Genomic DNA, 15,692 nt, shown 5'->3' with positions numbered 1-15,692 from the left:
AGATTATGTACTCTGAAAGCACATCCCAAAGGGCCCATATGTGGAGTGCCCAGCACGGTTTGATGTTGACCTTCCTGGCTGTACTTAGACCCTCCCTGAGATTGGTCCCACTTCAAAGCCTTCGGTCACCGGGCATCTTTTTACATCCTCCCAGCTCAATGGCATTTGCCAACACTTGGCACAGACACCATCCAGGAAAAGAAAATTGGTGGGGCCCAAGCCATAAAATACTAAATTGGCAAATGTGTGCATATTTCTGAGATAACAGCTCCCTTCTCTGTTACAGAGAAGAGGTGTTTAAAAGGCATCCTGGCAACCAGCACGGCCTCCTCTTCAAAACTGTTTGTGTGTTATTTTGGTAGCTGCTGTCCACATGCCAAATTCCCCTGGTGACCAATGAAGTCATTGCCCAAACACTCTTCTTTTCTCAGGTAATCTTCTAGAATGGAGTTAGGTGTCTAACATTTTTTCCTGAGTATTAATCAACTTAGACACAAAACACAAATTTTTCTGGTACATGTCCACTTTCTGGGTAGGATTTTGATGCTGTTCCTGGCAGCCCCTTCCTTCACACTCTTTTGCAAATAAATTGGCTGAAAATGCCACTGATTTTCATCGTCCTAATAGAAAAAAAAAAAAAAAAATTAAGTTCTCTAAAACCTGTTTCCACTAGAGGTCACTAGTGGCCAGTGATTTCTTTTGTTTTCTTCACTAATTGTTTTGCCTTCCAGCTGCCAGTCATATTCAGAGTCTAGAACCGGTGAGTTCTGTCATATGTCGGCTCCGGTTAACTATTCAGGCTGGCCGGTTTGCTGTCATTAGGAGCATTTGTTCCCCCCTTACACCCTCCAATCAGCTTCCCCCTTGTCCAGTAAGTCTAGACAGCCAGGAGTTCATGTCTCTTCTTCCTCTGCTAACTTCTATCATATCTTGCTTCTTCCATTTCTCCATCTGTAACCATGGCACGGGGAGAAGGCAGACGGTGACTTCTAATTTAGATACATTGAGCTTGAGTGACCAACACCAGCAGCTCCTTAGCTTCCTTTTCTGATTAGTACACCGAGCCACCATACCCACCCTACAGCTTACTTTCCTGTTCACTGTGCCCCAGGCTTCTATCAGATCCAGGCCCAGTTCTTCATTCTTGGATCTCAGTCATGAATGCCACATCTCAATTCCTCCCTAGAAACATAAAACAGGAAGAGGCCTTTTAAATCGCCTTTTCCAACTTCCCGCTAGCACAGAAACCCTCCCCGTAGGACAGCTGACAGAGAGGTAGCCTCTTCTTTTGCACTTGCAATGATGCGGATATATTAGGTTTTTAATATTTTCTCCAGCTCCTCAATTTTCCTTTAGCAAATTCCTTATTCCATTTCATGAAGGCTTGATGAGACCTGCATTAAATGTTCCGACTGCAAATGACTCTCTACCCTGTCCTGCCAGGGGAAGAGGAAGAAAGGGGTGGGACACCTGACACAAACTTGCCAATAAGACTTTTTTCCCCCAGTAATTCTAAGAAAGAAATCAGCAGAGGGGGTTTATCCTGATGATGGTGCCCCAGAGAAACAGTTATTGTTTTTCCTGCCCCTCTGTCACGGTAGCCGCCTTGCTCACTGCCCCTTCTACAACCAGATATTTCAGCTTTTCTATCAAATTTGTGAGCCACCTCATATCTTTTAATTATTATTAGTATTTGGGCCGTAGTTATCCAGACTTTTCCTGTTGCTGATGATCAAAGAATCAACGCAATAGCTGTTCTGCTGTTGGAAGTTTAAGTGGTTAATATGTTCCTCCTTTAAACAGGCGGGATCCTACTCTTTGTACTTTCTGCCCATCGTCTTTGCCCCCAACGATCAAAAGAGTCTGACCTGGGATCCTATAAAAAAAACTTCAAAACTTTGAAGATAAACACCACACTTCACCTCTGGGTTCTCTCTTAGCAGCTAAACGTCCTTAGTGTTGTTGGGTTTTTCCACAACAAAGGAGGGACCTGTGTCAGGGAAAGGCTGCACCCCCTCACGCGGTGGCTTTCCATTCCCAGGTGTGGAAAACTCCGTTCTGCCAGGACACTGAGAAACACCACCCCCGTCATGCTGTACAAATGCAGCACTTGGAAATGCAGACAGTAGTGCTTCGTTATGGATTTACAATGAAAATCATAACATGCATGGATCAGAATTCCTGCGTCTCCTGCTGTTCTCCCCAAGAATATTTACCCAGCCTGTCTCTAGATATGAAATATGGTTATTGATGAGGTGTCCCATCCTCTATTACAACCACATTCCAGCACTTCCTCCCTGAAAGTCACTCACGAGCTCTCCCTGCAGAGTCACTCATGAGCTCATGGGCCTCAGTTTAGGCCTGTAGCTGGCCAATCCCACCCATCCAAGTGGATTTTATTCATTGAATCCTCTGAGGGCAGCCTAGTTTCGACCTTGTTTGAGAATGTCGCATTGTCACTCTGAAGCACTCCTGGTGTCCTGGTCACCCTCCTCTGCAATGTTCCGAAGTTCTTATTGTAATTTATCATTGTCCAGTACTGGGACCAATTGCTTAGAGCAATTATAGATACTAGTCAGATACTCTGTTTCTCAAATTTCTTTACATTACCCAGTTATCCACACTTGTCCTATGATACTGCTAAGGTCTTTCTGTTGAATCAAAACTTGTAACTAGATAGTTTTAAAAATTTGAAGTGTATTGTGACACATTTTAAACCACTGCACACATAGCCCTGTCTTTATGCCTTTATATCCAGCATAGTCATACCCCTTAAACATCATGAATCTGTCCAGGATGTTCCTTATCGGGGTCAATCTTTGTGGAATCTGAAAATTTGTCAAATAAGCCTCCAATACCTCCCCAAAGTCACTCACAAAACAATTGAACCTTGCTAACTTCTACTCTGCAGTCTAGCCCCTCTTTTTCCACCAAAAGTTACTCCAAAACGCTGCTGTAAAATATTTCGTCCTGTGTTTTGCTTTGAAAACTTGACTCCTCATTCAAAATTCTCTCCAAGTTTCCACAAATGCCTTCAGTCTTGCCTTTTCAAGTCCCTTCTAGACTACCTTCGCCCAATCATCATTTCTTATCCTAACTTGGCTCTGCTCCCAGACTACTTCAAGTGAGATTTTCCCCTCACCCACTCATCCACTTCTTTACCTACCTACTGATGTTTGTCCCAAGCCCAGATGATTCACCTCCCTTTCATTTCTCTTTGATGTTTTTTAAACAACGAAACACCTTAGGCTCATAGAATTACCCAACTTAAGAAGTTAGGTACAATTGAAAATCTATGCATTTTCTCTCTCTAACCTAATTCTCTTTTCTTATGGTTTCCAAGGTAACCCATATCCCGATGTGGTATTTATCCATGCATAATTGTTTTGTTTTTGCTACATATTCACGGTTCAAAAATTATTTGTAGAATTGTATCTTATGTTTTTAAACTTTATATAAATGCATCATTAGGCTCAATATTATGTTCTTAAGATTTATTCATGTCAGTAAATGTATTTCCAATGCATTCATTTTTATTGCGACAGAGTACTCCATTTACAAATAGGCCACAATTTACCCATTATTGTTTGGATTGACATTCATTATTTAAACAGTCATTATTAAATGCTATCATAGGCATTTGTGTAATTGGCTATTTTGGCAAATGGGTATCTCTAAAGTACACAATTAACAGTGAAATAAGTGCTTCCAACTTTATGGTGTACCACCTGCCTTCCAATGTGGTTGTGCCAAAACACTCCAATCAGCATTGTACAAAAATTCCAGTTACTTTATATCCTCACCAATGCTTGTTTTTATCAGATTTTAAGGGTTTGTTTTTTTTTTCACTGTAAGTGAAGCAGCATGTAATTTTTTTTTCTGAGACAGTCTCACTCTTTTGCCCCAGGGTAAAGTGCTGTTGCATCAGCCTAGCTCATAGCAACCTCAAATTCCTGGGCTCAAGTAATCCTCCTGACTCAGCCTCCCAAATAGCTAGGACTACAGGCACTGACCAGCTAGTTTTTCTATTTTTAGTAGAGAGGAAGTCTAGATGTCTTGCACTTGCTCTTGCTTAGGCTGGTCTTGAACTCCTGAGCTCTAGCAGTCCTCCCACCTTGGCCTCCCAAGAGTGCTAGGATTACAGGCGTGAGCCACTGCCTCCAGCCTGTAATTGTTTTTTAAATGTGTACTTCTCTCATTATTAATGAAGTTGTCTGTTTTTTCATATATTAATTTGTAATTTGCCACTTGGTTTCTTCCTCAGTAAACTGCCTGTTGTTATTTAGTGTTCCTTTGTTAATGTGTTTTAAAACCTTTTCATATCAACTTGGAGTGTTGTATAGTTTTGTATGAGTCCTTCACATAGCTAAGTTGTACATCTTTCATTCTAATATGTAGCTTGCCTCTTACTTTATAATAAGTCTTGATATCTGGTAGGACAATATCCCCAAACATTTTAAAAATTGCTTACATTTTTTGGTTTTGTTCTTTAATAATTTTATATTAGGTTTCTCAATTTTTATGAATAATTCTGTCAGTATCTTAAGTGGAGGCTATCATAGCCATAGATTGACTTAAAGAAAATTAACATCATAATGTACTATCTTCTTATCTGTAGACACTGTATTTCTTCTTATTTATTCAGTTATTTTAAAATATCTTTCAATGAAGTTTTATAATTTTGTAAAGAGTGTTGTACATCTCCAATTAAAATTATAAGTATTTAATATTTTTGGGTGAGATTATAACTAATATTCTTTTTTATCAATCACGAAACTGAGGCACAGAGAGGTTAATAATATAACTTGTCCAAAGTTACTGAGCTAGTAAGTAGAGTAAGTAGTAAAGAATCTAGCCCAGAGTTTGACTTTAGAAACTGTATTCTTAAAAAAAAAAAAAAAATGGTGGGCTCGGCACTCCTAGCACAATGGTTAGGGGGCCAGCCACGTACACTGAGGGTGGCAGGTTCGAACCCGGGCCAGGCCAGCTAAACAACAATGACAACTGCAACAAAAAAATAGCCAGGCATTGTGGCGGGCGCCTGTAGTCCCAGCTACTTGTGAGACTGAGGCAAGAGAATCACTTTAGCCCAAGAGTTGGAGGTTGCTGTGAGCTGTGGCCACGGCACTCTACCAAGGGTGACATAGTGAGACTCTGTCTCAAAAAAAAAAAAAGAAAGTGTTTTCTAATTATTTGGTGTCATATAAATCATATGTTGATTTAAGAACTATTGATGATGTTGTTCAAATTTTCTATGTCTTTAATAAGTTTGTGTCTTGGACTGTCAATTACTGAGAGATTTATTTTTTTACTTTCTTTCATAATTTTGGATTTGTCGATTTCTTCTTATAATTTTATCAAGTTTGCATTATAAATTTGGAGGCTTTTTCACTATGTATGCATGAATCCAGAATTGCCATTTCTTTCTTGGAGAACTTTTCCTTTTATTAGTATCTACTCCTGAGCATCTTTATTCCTAATCAATAAGTTTTTCCCTGTTTTCTTTGGGGTAGCACTGACCTGATTTCTCTTTTTGTCTTTTTACTTTTACCCTTCTGTCATTATGACTTAAATATAATTTGTAAACAATACTAAGCTGATTTTTAAAATAATTCCAGTGTCTATTAATTATAAATTTAGCCAACTGACATTTATTGTGATAAGTGACGTAGTGAGATGTATTTCTCCACTGTATTTTATGTGTTATACAGTAGAATAGGGACTGTAACAAACTGGTTGACAAACTGAGGGGTCAACATAAGGAACGAGACCTACTATTCTGATACCTACAATGTGGTGCACGTCTGGCCTATGAAATTTAAGTCAACTTAAGGAAGTGGTCTATGTAGGGAGGTGGTCAACTATGGCGCTTCTACTTTAGTTCCTCAATTTTTTACATTTCTCTTCTTTTCTGCAATTTTTGATTAAGTTTTTTATCATTTTATTTACCATCTCTACAGAACCCAGGGTTCAAAGGTTACACATTTTATTTCTATTCTTTTAATGTAGTGGTCTTTAACATTTTAGCAAATAGTCAAAATATATCATCAATTCTAAAATAGATATTTCTTATACATTAATATTCCTGAAACAAATATGTGTTTTATAATTGATGGCAGTCTTCTGATTGCTATTGGCCATAGAGTAGGCATAATAGTTCCTTATTTTGTTATCATTCCAATTGACTTAGATGCATTGATGTTCCTACCAGTGTTGGGTTAAATATCCATTTCAAATGTTTTCAGAACAACTAGATGATAATTCAACACTGAAACACAAACTGTGTATGCAGAAAAGCAAGGAAAGACAGCATCAGGCTATATACATTTTATATCAGTCAATCAGGGAATGACAGCAAACTCCATATTTTCCTAAAAGGCTTTAACTGAGAACATTATGGAACTTTAAAAAATTATATGTTTCATTACTAAGGTATTGGTCAAGGATTACCTATTACACTATCATATATTATAGTTGTATTATTCTCATAAGTAATACAACTGACAGCAGGAGAAATGGACAGTTCCCCTGAAATAAATGAAAAAAAGTTCAAAGAAATGAGAGCTTAGTATGATCCATTCATGTCTAATGTAGGGCTCTCTTTAAGGCATGATACCACTCACAATTTAATTGGCTTTCTTTTTCTCTTTGTTCATGGTACATGAAATAATGGCTGATCTTATCACTGATACCTTATTACATTTGGTTAATTATGCCACTATGTCTAAAGTTATTCAGGCTCTCTATTCTCCTCCTATTACTAGAATGATCTGAGAGCACTTTAATGCCCAACCCAGAGGTTATTAGCCAGCACTTTTATTCACCTTGCTTAATAGCCTTAAATTTTTTAAACATATACACTCAATGCTTCCTGAAAGTGCCTAATCCTTTCCTGCTTCTTTTTCACCTCTCATCTATTCACTGTCTTTCTGTTTTCTCCCCCTGAATCCAAGTTCTTATTTTCTAAAGTATACATTTTAAAAGCCCCCCAGCAATTGCATGTGACTATAGTCCCAGCTACTTGAGAGGCTGAGCCAGGAAGATGGCTTGAGGCCAGGAGTTCAAGGCTGCAATCCGCAATGATTATATCTGTGAGTAGCCACTCCAGCCTGGGCAACAGTGTGAGACACCTCATTTAAAAAAAAAAAAAAAAAAAAAAAACAAGGTGAAGTTCTTCTGTGAAGTTCTGGTAATGATAAACTCTCTCAATGTTTATCTTTCTGAAAACGTTCTTAATTTTGAATAGTTACCTGGATATAGATTTCTAGACTAGCAGTAATTTCATTTCTCAGTACTTCTGATTATGGCTGTTACGAGATCTGCTGTCAATTTACTGTATGTTACCATGTGTAACGCACACATTTTGCCCAAATTTTTAAGGAAAAAAAATAAGGATGTACATTATAGGTGGGCAACATGGCTTGGGGGCAGGGGAACTCTGCAGTTTCACTATCATGTGTCTAGATATGATTTTACTTGTATGTTCCTACTCAGTCCTCATTGTGTTTTGTGAGTTTGAGGTTTTATTTTTATCAATTTTGGAAAGTTCTTAAACATTATCTCAAATGTTACCTTCTCTATCTGATCTCTCCTTTTAGAAATCCTATTTTTTCACTCACTTGTACATTCAACAAATATTTATTGAATACATACAATCTTCCAGAATATTCTATACATTGCCCTCATGTCCTTGATGTTCTATCCTATTTTATCCTTTATGTTTCTTGACTTTTTGTTTTTGTTTTTGGCCGGGGCCAGGTTTGAACCCACCCCCTCTGGTATATGGGACCAGCGCCCTTCTCCTTTGAACCATAGACACAGCCCTATGTTTCTTGATTTTTTTGTATTTCCTATTTCTATGTGAGACATTCTTTTTCATTTCCTCAGCTCTGTTTTCCAATCCATTGACTCTTTTCTTCCTCTATATCTTATTCACTGTTTTATCTATCTATTGAGTTTTTCATTTACAGACATTTCACTACAAAAAACATCTTTTTGGTTCTTTTTAAAGTGACTTTGTGTTTTTTTTTTCATAAAAAGCACTTTTCTATATTCATTGAATGATCTTGAAGATGTAATCTCATAATTTGAGGTCAATAATTCTATTACCTAAAATTTTAAAATATGTAATCTGCTCTGGGTTTACTCTGCTGACATGTGCTCATGTTGGTATATTTTTGTGAGTATTTTATAATTTGAAATTTTTAATTTGAGTGAGTTTAAACAGGATTTTGCTTGTATGAATACTAAACAGCCAGGGTTGCATGTGTTACCCAACGAAGTGGTTTTGTGGTTATTTCTATGAAGAATCCCAGTAATATTATCAGCTCTGAGGCCGCTTGCTGTTGTTGTTATTAGTATCTTGGTTTTGGAGATTCTTGGAATAATAGAATAAATGGCAGAATATATATGTGTGTGCTTCTAAAAGCAAAAATAGTGATGCAGATATTAGTATGGATGCCAATGCAGGATATCACTATAAGAAAGTAAAACTATGTGGTCTTTGCCCTGTAGATTACTAGTGGTTGTGAAATAAATATGTAAAAATATCAACCACACAAGAAAATATGAGTAATTCATTTTTTGTTCTAAACCCACAGCTGATTTTTAAGTTCTGATATCCTTAATGGATATAATAAAATAGTAGCTGGGATTTCTCTGCTTACTATGTGTTAGACCAGTAGTTCTCAACCTGTGGGTCGCGACCCACAGGAACTGTATTAAAGGGTTGTGGCATTAGGAAGGTTGAGAACCACTGTGTTAGACTCTATTGTAAATCCTTTTCTTATATTAATTGATTTAATCCTTACAACAATCCTAGAAGGTAGGTATTAACAATATCCCAATTTGAAAAGTTAGGAAATTGAGACATAGAGAGATGAGACCTTGCTTGAGATTGCAAAGCTGGTGAAAGCAGAACCTAGCAGAGAACCTATGAGCATGGGCAGCCTAATGCAGCGCAATTTGTGGCTTTTTCATTGCCCAACTTCTCCAATTTGACATCCTTACCACTTTAGGATAAATTATAGCAGATCCTTTATAAGTTGACTACCCAAGGGACTGCGACAAACTGGTCTATATACAGAGGTGGTCACCATAAGGAACTACGCCTACCATACTGATACATACATGTGGTGCCTGTCCAGTCTAGGAAGATCAGTTCAACTTAAGGAGGTGGTCAATGTAGGGAGGTGGTCAACTATAGAAGTTCTACTGTACTTTGAAATTGGTAATGACCACGTCACTGGGAAAATGAATCTTTGAACACAATTTGGTGGGTTTGACATTAAATAGCTCTGGTCCTTAGAGGCTGCTCATTTGAATATGCACAGGTGCTGACCTGGTGGTGAGCTCAAACATAAATGCATGCACACTCACATACATATTTTCTAAGAACAGGATGTTTTCTGAAATGTAAATCAGAAAACCTAGAATTACAAAGTTGACCCTTCACCAAAACTCTTTAAAGCATTCAATTATATAACTGAAACAGGCTTAAAAGGATTTTTTTATCTTTTTGAATATTTGTTGAAGGAAGCAGTTTACTGGTTATTCGGATTTTCCCCTTTTTCGAAGGAAGTTTTCTTTTTGGAGAATATTTTTACTTTATATTGCATATGAGATTTAAATACATAACAATTTTTCAGTTACAAAATCTCTTTACTTTTTAGTAAACGACTATAGAATAAAAAAGTCTTAGCTTTAAAAGGTTCACAATCATATTAACATTCATAACTGGTATACTTTACGCATAATGTATTGTTATATTAGCTACAGTTATGAGCAGTGTGAAGTAATTTATCCTTATGGGCAGCTGCTTACTTTTCTAGTTAGAAACTATTAGACTATATTCCTATGTTTGATGATCCACTGACATTATTCTGCATACACCAGCCTCATTCCAAAGGCTCCTTTTAAAACTCTCTGATCATCCAATACTTTCCTAGCATGGAAATTGGGTCTTGGTGTTCATAAACAAGACACAGATGTATGTCCTGTGTGCTCATTGAGTTGCACCTTCAGCTTTTAGTAAAGTTTGTTTCACCCAAATGAAAATCTCTTTGCCATTTGCTGTTAAAAACTATGATCTGGATGTGATTTACTAGGTTTCTCAATGTCATCTACCTAAACTCTCTTGTAATTGGGTTCTCAGGAGAACAGACTATGAAATGGTGATTAATGTAGGCAATCTACAGGGCAGTACTCTTAGAAACAACCTGTTCTGCTGGGGAGTGGATGAAGCAGAATTGGGTCGAGAGAGAAGTTGAAGTATGATGCAATGTGCAGCCTTCAAGCAATCTCAGAGTGGGCTCTGGGACTGCAGTGACTCTTCAGAACCATCTAAGACAGGGGCACAGGCCTTCACAGCCCCACCTGGACTAGTCATTAGATGCAGGCTGTCCCAGGAGAAGAAGAAAACATTGAATGGGGCTATTCACTTTAACCAAGGAAAGTTTCTGCAGGCAGACTTGGCTATAAACAAGCAGCTGAGGAAATGAGAGCCCCTGTCTTGGACGGGGATTGGGGCCATGTACTGAAGTGTCCACCATCGTCCACCCCGGCACCACTTGAAACCATTTGCTTTGTATAAGTTCATCCCATGGGAAATAGCTTCTCTGAGATGCTGATTGATTGCTTGTCCTGAGGACATTTACAAGGAAGTTAGGGAGAGGATCAAACATCTCTATGATTGATGGGTTTCCTCGAGGGACGGTGCCACTCTGAGGGCTCAGCGCTGGCCCCTGTTGCTGGCAGACTTCACGTCCAGGGGTGTTGGGCGATGCACAGCTTCCACCCCTCACCGTAGTCACTCCATTTACACACCTGCTGCATCACGGGGGTGGCTGATGACAGAGGCTGCATGGCGGCCCAGTCATTCTATCTGCTTTGATTTTCAGTGCTTCTGTGGTGAATGCTGTTCTGGACATTAACACGCAATAAAAGAGATATTTACACTTTGTGCCCAATGCCATACGTCTATCCGTGCTCCCACACTTCCTTATCTCTGATTTCTCCATCTTTCTTTTCTCAGAACCTTGTCCATTCAGCCAAGCCTTCTACCACTGCCTGTAATTCTGAGCTGTTAACTGTACATTTCTTTTTCCACACAAAGGTGCAGGGCCGTAGCTCTGCCCACTGAGAGGATGTTCCCTCACTCCCGTCTTTTAGGGCCACACCTGAGTCTACTGTAACAGCAGTCAATTTTTTACTCACACCTACGTACCCAGTCAACTCATCAAGAAACCACCTTCAGACACTTTCTTCCTTTGTCAGTTGGTCATAAGGGAACCTTGCATGTGGCTGTTAAGTGTCACCTGAATGTAAGATGTCATTTCTGTAGTGGTAAATGACGTGGTGGTCTGAGCCACCTGCTCACACAGCTTATGTCTGGCCATGCTTGTGTCTGAGCCAGGGTGTACTACTGTGAAGCTAGTGAATGATGCCCCATGATCATATCAATGTACACAGCTATGATTTAATAAAAAAAAAAATAAATAAAATAAAAAAGAAACTTAAGAAAAATCAAAAGCATAATGTAACACATTTAAAGTCAAAAGTATCTATCTCATCACTTCATGTAAATGAGCAAAAACTCACCTATTTATTTTAAAGACTTTCAGATTGAATTACAAGGCATAATTCAGCAAACAAGAGACATGTTCAATAAAACGATTTAGGAAATAAAAAAAAATGGAAATTTAATAATTTACTTGATTGTAAAACACATGTTAATAATTTGAATTAAAGCAAATCATTTTCATGCTCACAACAAAACCATGTCATATGTCCAAACCTAATATATAGGCTGAGTTGTTTTTGCTTGCTTTTGGTTTGGCTTTTTTTGTTTTGTTTTGTTTTTGTGATTTATTTGGCACCATGTCAAATTACTGGATAGAGCACAAGAATGATACTTCAAGATAGAAAATCAATGCTAATAAAAACCAATCACTTTGCTGAAAATTCTGAGAAGCAGTTTGCCTAGTAGTTCTCTAAGAGAGGACCCTCTGTTCTCAAGTGAAAATATGTGGGGTTTGTGTGTATCCCCATGCTACAATTGTTGATTATAATGAAATGTTTTGGAATCAGAAGATGATTAAGTACTTCCTTCTTATTTTTGTATACTTAGGTACTAGGCATATTTTTGTCTATTAAGAATCAGTGAATAATGACTATTAAATTGTTTTCTACAAAGTTATATCAAAAGGGTTAACATCTATTTATTTTATGCGACATAGGCTATAAAAGAAATTTTACATAAGAATAAAATAGGCAAATGATGCGAGGCAAATGCAAACCAAAACAAACATGAATCATGATCTTTGTATCAGACAAGAAAAAAATTTTGCCAAGAAGTATTAAAGATAGCAAAAAAGGCACTTTTTATGCCAAAGAATTCAGTTCACAAGAATTGTAATAATTATCTAGACATTAAATTATATAGCAACATTTATAAACCAATAATTCCAGGGGATGACAGGAAAAAACAGACATATTAGCTGCAGAAAATTTTAATTCACTTCTCTTGGGTCATGACACATTAAGGTCAAATAATAAATGAGATTACAGAGCGCTCAAATCTTCCAAAATTCTTTTATGAAATTAGCATAAAATTGATATAAAGCTTGACAAACATTAAGGCCAAATATAGATGCAAAATTTTTAAATAAAATATCAAAAACAGAATTCAGCAGCACATTAAAAAATTATTTCCCAGACTCTAGTAAGATATATTCCAGGAATGAAAAGTTAACTAATATTGGGAAATTTGGTTTCATAATTTATCATGTAGATAGATCTGTGGACAAAAAAGTTAGATCTATAGATGCTAGGAAAGCATTTAATGAAATTTACTATCCAGTTTTGATTAAAAACTAAGTTCACTAAAATAGTATATTGATCCTTCTTTAATCTTGCACATTATAATATTATAAAATGTGCATTTCACCAAAAAAGCCTACATAATGCTTACTAGACAAATTAAATCAAATATATGAACTTTGAAACAGAAAGCGATACATTATAAATGCTTTAAAGCATTTACTGTATTTTCTTATTTTTGAATTTGTTATTATTTTGATATAAAAATTTGAGAAAAATCTATATCAAACTCAGGACAAGCATTCTTGCTCCAATTTTCAATGGAATAGCTTAGAAAATTCTAGCTGGGATAAGAAGCCATGAGATATGTAAAAGCTGTAGATCTCAGAACATTGCTTAAAATACAGGAATCTTTTTAGAAAACCCAAGAGAATGGAGCTGAAAATTCATTGTAATTAAGAGTAGTTGAGCTGAACAGCTGGGTACAAAATAAATACAAAAAGCAATACTTTCATTTAATCAACAGTAACTAAAAGTTCTAATGAGAACCACAAAAACGCAAAGCTTATGTTAACAGCAACAACAAAGACATAAAATACACTAGGAAATACACCTTTAAAATTTTGTGGCGCTTATATAAGGAAAGTGGCAAAATTAGTATTGTGAAAGAATTGAGAAATGGCACGCACAAACAAAAGACAGCCTTCAAAATGTGTAAAACAATCACTGAGAAATGAATTATTCAATAAACGATGGTGGGAAAATTAGGTTAGCTACATTTATTTATTTATTTATTTATTCATTTATTTATTTATTTAGAGGCAGAGTTTTACTCTGTTGCCCTTGATAGAGTGCTAGGGCACCATAGCTCACAGCAACCTTGAACTCTTGGGCTCAAGCAATCCTCCTGCCTCAGCCTCCTGAGTAAGCTGGAACTACAAGTGTCTGCCATAACACCTGGCTAGTTTTTCTATTTTTTAATTTTTTTTTTTTTTTTGCAGTTTTTGGCTGGGGCTGGGTTTGAACCCGCCACTTCTGACATATGAGGCCAGAGCCCTACTCTGTTGAGCCACAGGTGCCACCTGTTTTTCTATTTTTAGTAGACATGGGGGTCTCACTCTTGCTCAGCCTGGTCTCAGATTTCTGAGCTCAAGCAATTCACCATCTTAGCCTCCCAGCGTGCTACCACTGCACCCAGCCAATTAGCTATTTTTAAAATACTGTACATCTTTACTTACCTCCATAAATACCAGCTAAAGTTAAAAGCTAAGTGAATAGCTAAAAGATTAACTTCTAAAAGAAACGTTGAATGTTTTGTCAAGTTTTTTTTTTCAATCTGGAAAAAATAGAGGTTTTATTAAACTTTGAATAAGGAAAAAAGTTCAAGCAAAGCTGTTAAAGGTAACACACACAGAGCAGGAGACAGTGTGAATGGTGTCTGCGTGTTCTCAGAACGTTCCGTAAAGTAAGGAATTGCGGAGCCTGGTTTCCACTGGGGAAAAGGACTGGAGAGTGGACAACAGGACTGGGAGGGACACTAACTTTCTACAGCAAACCTTTTCTTTGCATCTTTCGAATTTTTGTACCATGTGTTATGTTTTTAAAACTAAATAATTTAAACAGCCTAAATTTCCAGTCTGAGAAAAAAAATGAAACTCCAAACAATTGACTGATTTGATTACCTACAATCTTAGCATGTCAATGAATAGCAGAAAAAAAAAAGCCTTAGAGATAAATGAAACACGGAGACATATTTGCAATCAAGTGTCAAACGTTGACTTCATATGCTGAAAAAAAAAATTTAATAGTGCATCAAAGAAGACCAAAAAAAAAAAAGAGAGAGAAGAAGAATAAGGAGGAGGAGGAGGAATCTAAAGAAAACTAGACATAAAATCCAGGGAGTAGTTCCCAAAAAAGAAATCACAGATGATCAATAAACATGCAGAAATATTCAGCCTCACTTGTAGTCAAGGAAATGTCTAAGTAAAACAGCAATGAGACACTGTTCTTCTCTGATAAAATTAGCAAAAATTAAAAATACTCTGTTAGTACAAATGTGCAGCGAGGATATTCCAGCTGATGGGAGTTTAAATTAGTAAGGCTTTTCTGGAACACAGCTCAGCTGTATGTATTATGAGCCTTGAAAGTATTTCTGTCCTTTGTCTCAGAAATTTCCACTTCTGGAAAATCTAGGCTATAAATAATTTGCAATGTAGGGAGGACTTCATGTACAAAATATTTACTGTCTGTTATAGTAGTAAGAAAGAAAAAGAAAGAGAGAGAGAAAAAAGAAAGAAAAAGAGAGAGAAGGAAGGAAAGAAGGAAGATTGTTAGAGCTGCGCTTGCAGTTGGACAGAAATGCCCATTATTTGGCACCGCTGTCACCACATGTCCATGCCAGGTTCTAAGTACTTTGTGGCTCTGTCATGATTTCAGTTTTATGACCCCACCATGTGGAGTACGCAGACAGACCAATTTTCCAAATTAAAGTGATGGGCCTATTTTTCCCATTTATATGTTTTGGAGGGTCCTATTACCTCTCAGTAAAGATGATGAGCTATTTGAAGGGCATGGAGGAAAATCTATCTGGGGAAAGTTAAAGTGGGTTTGGTAAAAAAAGGGAGAGATGAAATGTTATGTTCTATTGTGTCTAGAAAGACAGAAAACTCTAATGGTGAGGGGAAATTAGAGGGTGATTTGAAATAATTCACAAAAAAATCCTAAAAGGTCAAAGTTAAGAGAAACTTCTACCTGTAATGGACTCAGAAACTGAAATAGCCTGGAGACTGAACCTACCTGCAAGTGAATGGTTGCGCTCCTTGGGACTCTCACTGTTCCTGGTCTATCAGTGACGAGCGGAACCAGCTGCATCT

General features: G+C 37.1%; 1 protein-coding gene across 2 annotated transcripts in view; it reads left to right on the top strand.

Moving 5' to 3' along the window:
- VEPH1 (ventricular zone expressed PH domain containing 1) overlaps positions 1-15,692 on the top strand; it is a 246,934-nt gene that overhangs the window by 12,808 nt on the left and 218,434 nt on the right. The window lies entirely within an intron of this gene.

The sequence above is a fragment of the Nycticebus coucang genome, chromosome 8 (assembly GCF_027406575.1).
Source record: "Nycticebus coucang isolate mNycCou1 chromosome 8, mNycCou1.pri, whole genome shotgun sequence".
In the NCBI taxonomy this organism is placed as follows: domain Eukaryota; kingdom Metazoa; phylum Chordata; class Mammalia; order Primates; family Lorisidae; genus Nycticebus; species Nycticebus coucang.
The sequence above is the reverse complement of the archived record's forward strand: the minus strand, read 5'-3'. Positions and strand labels throughout refer to the sequence as shown.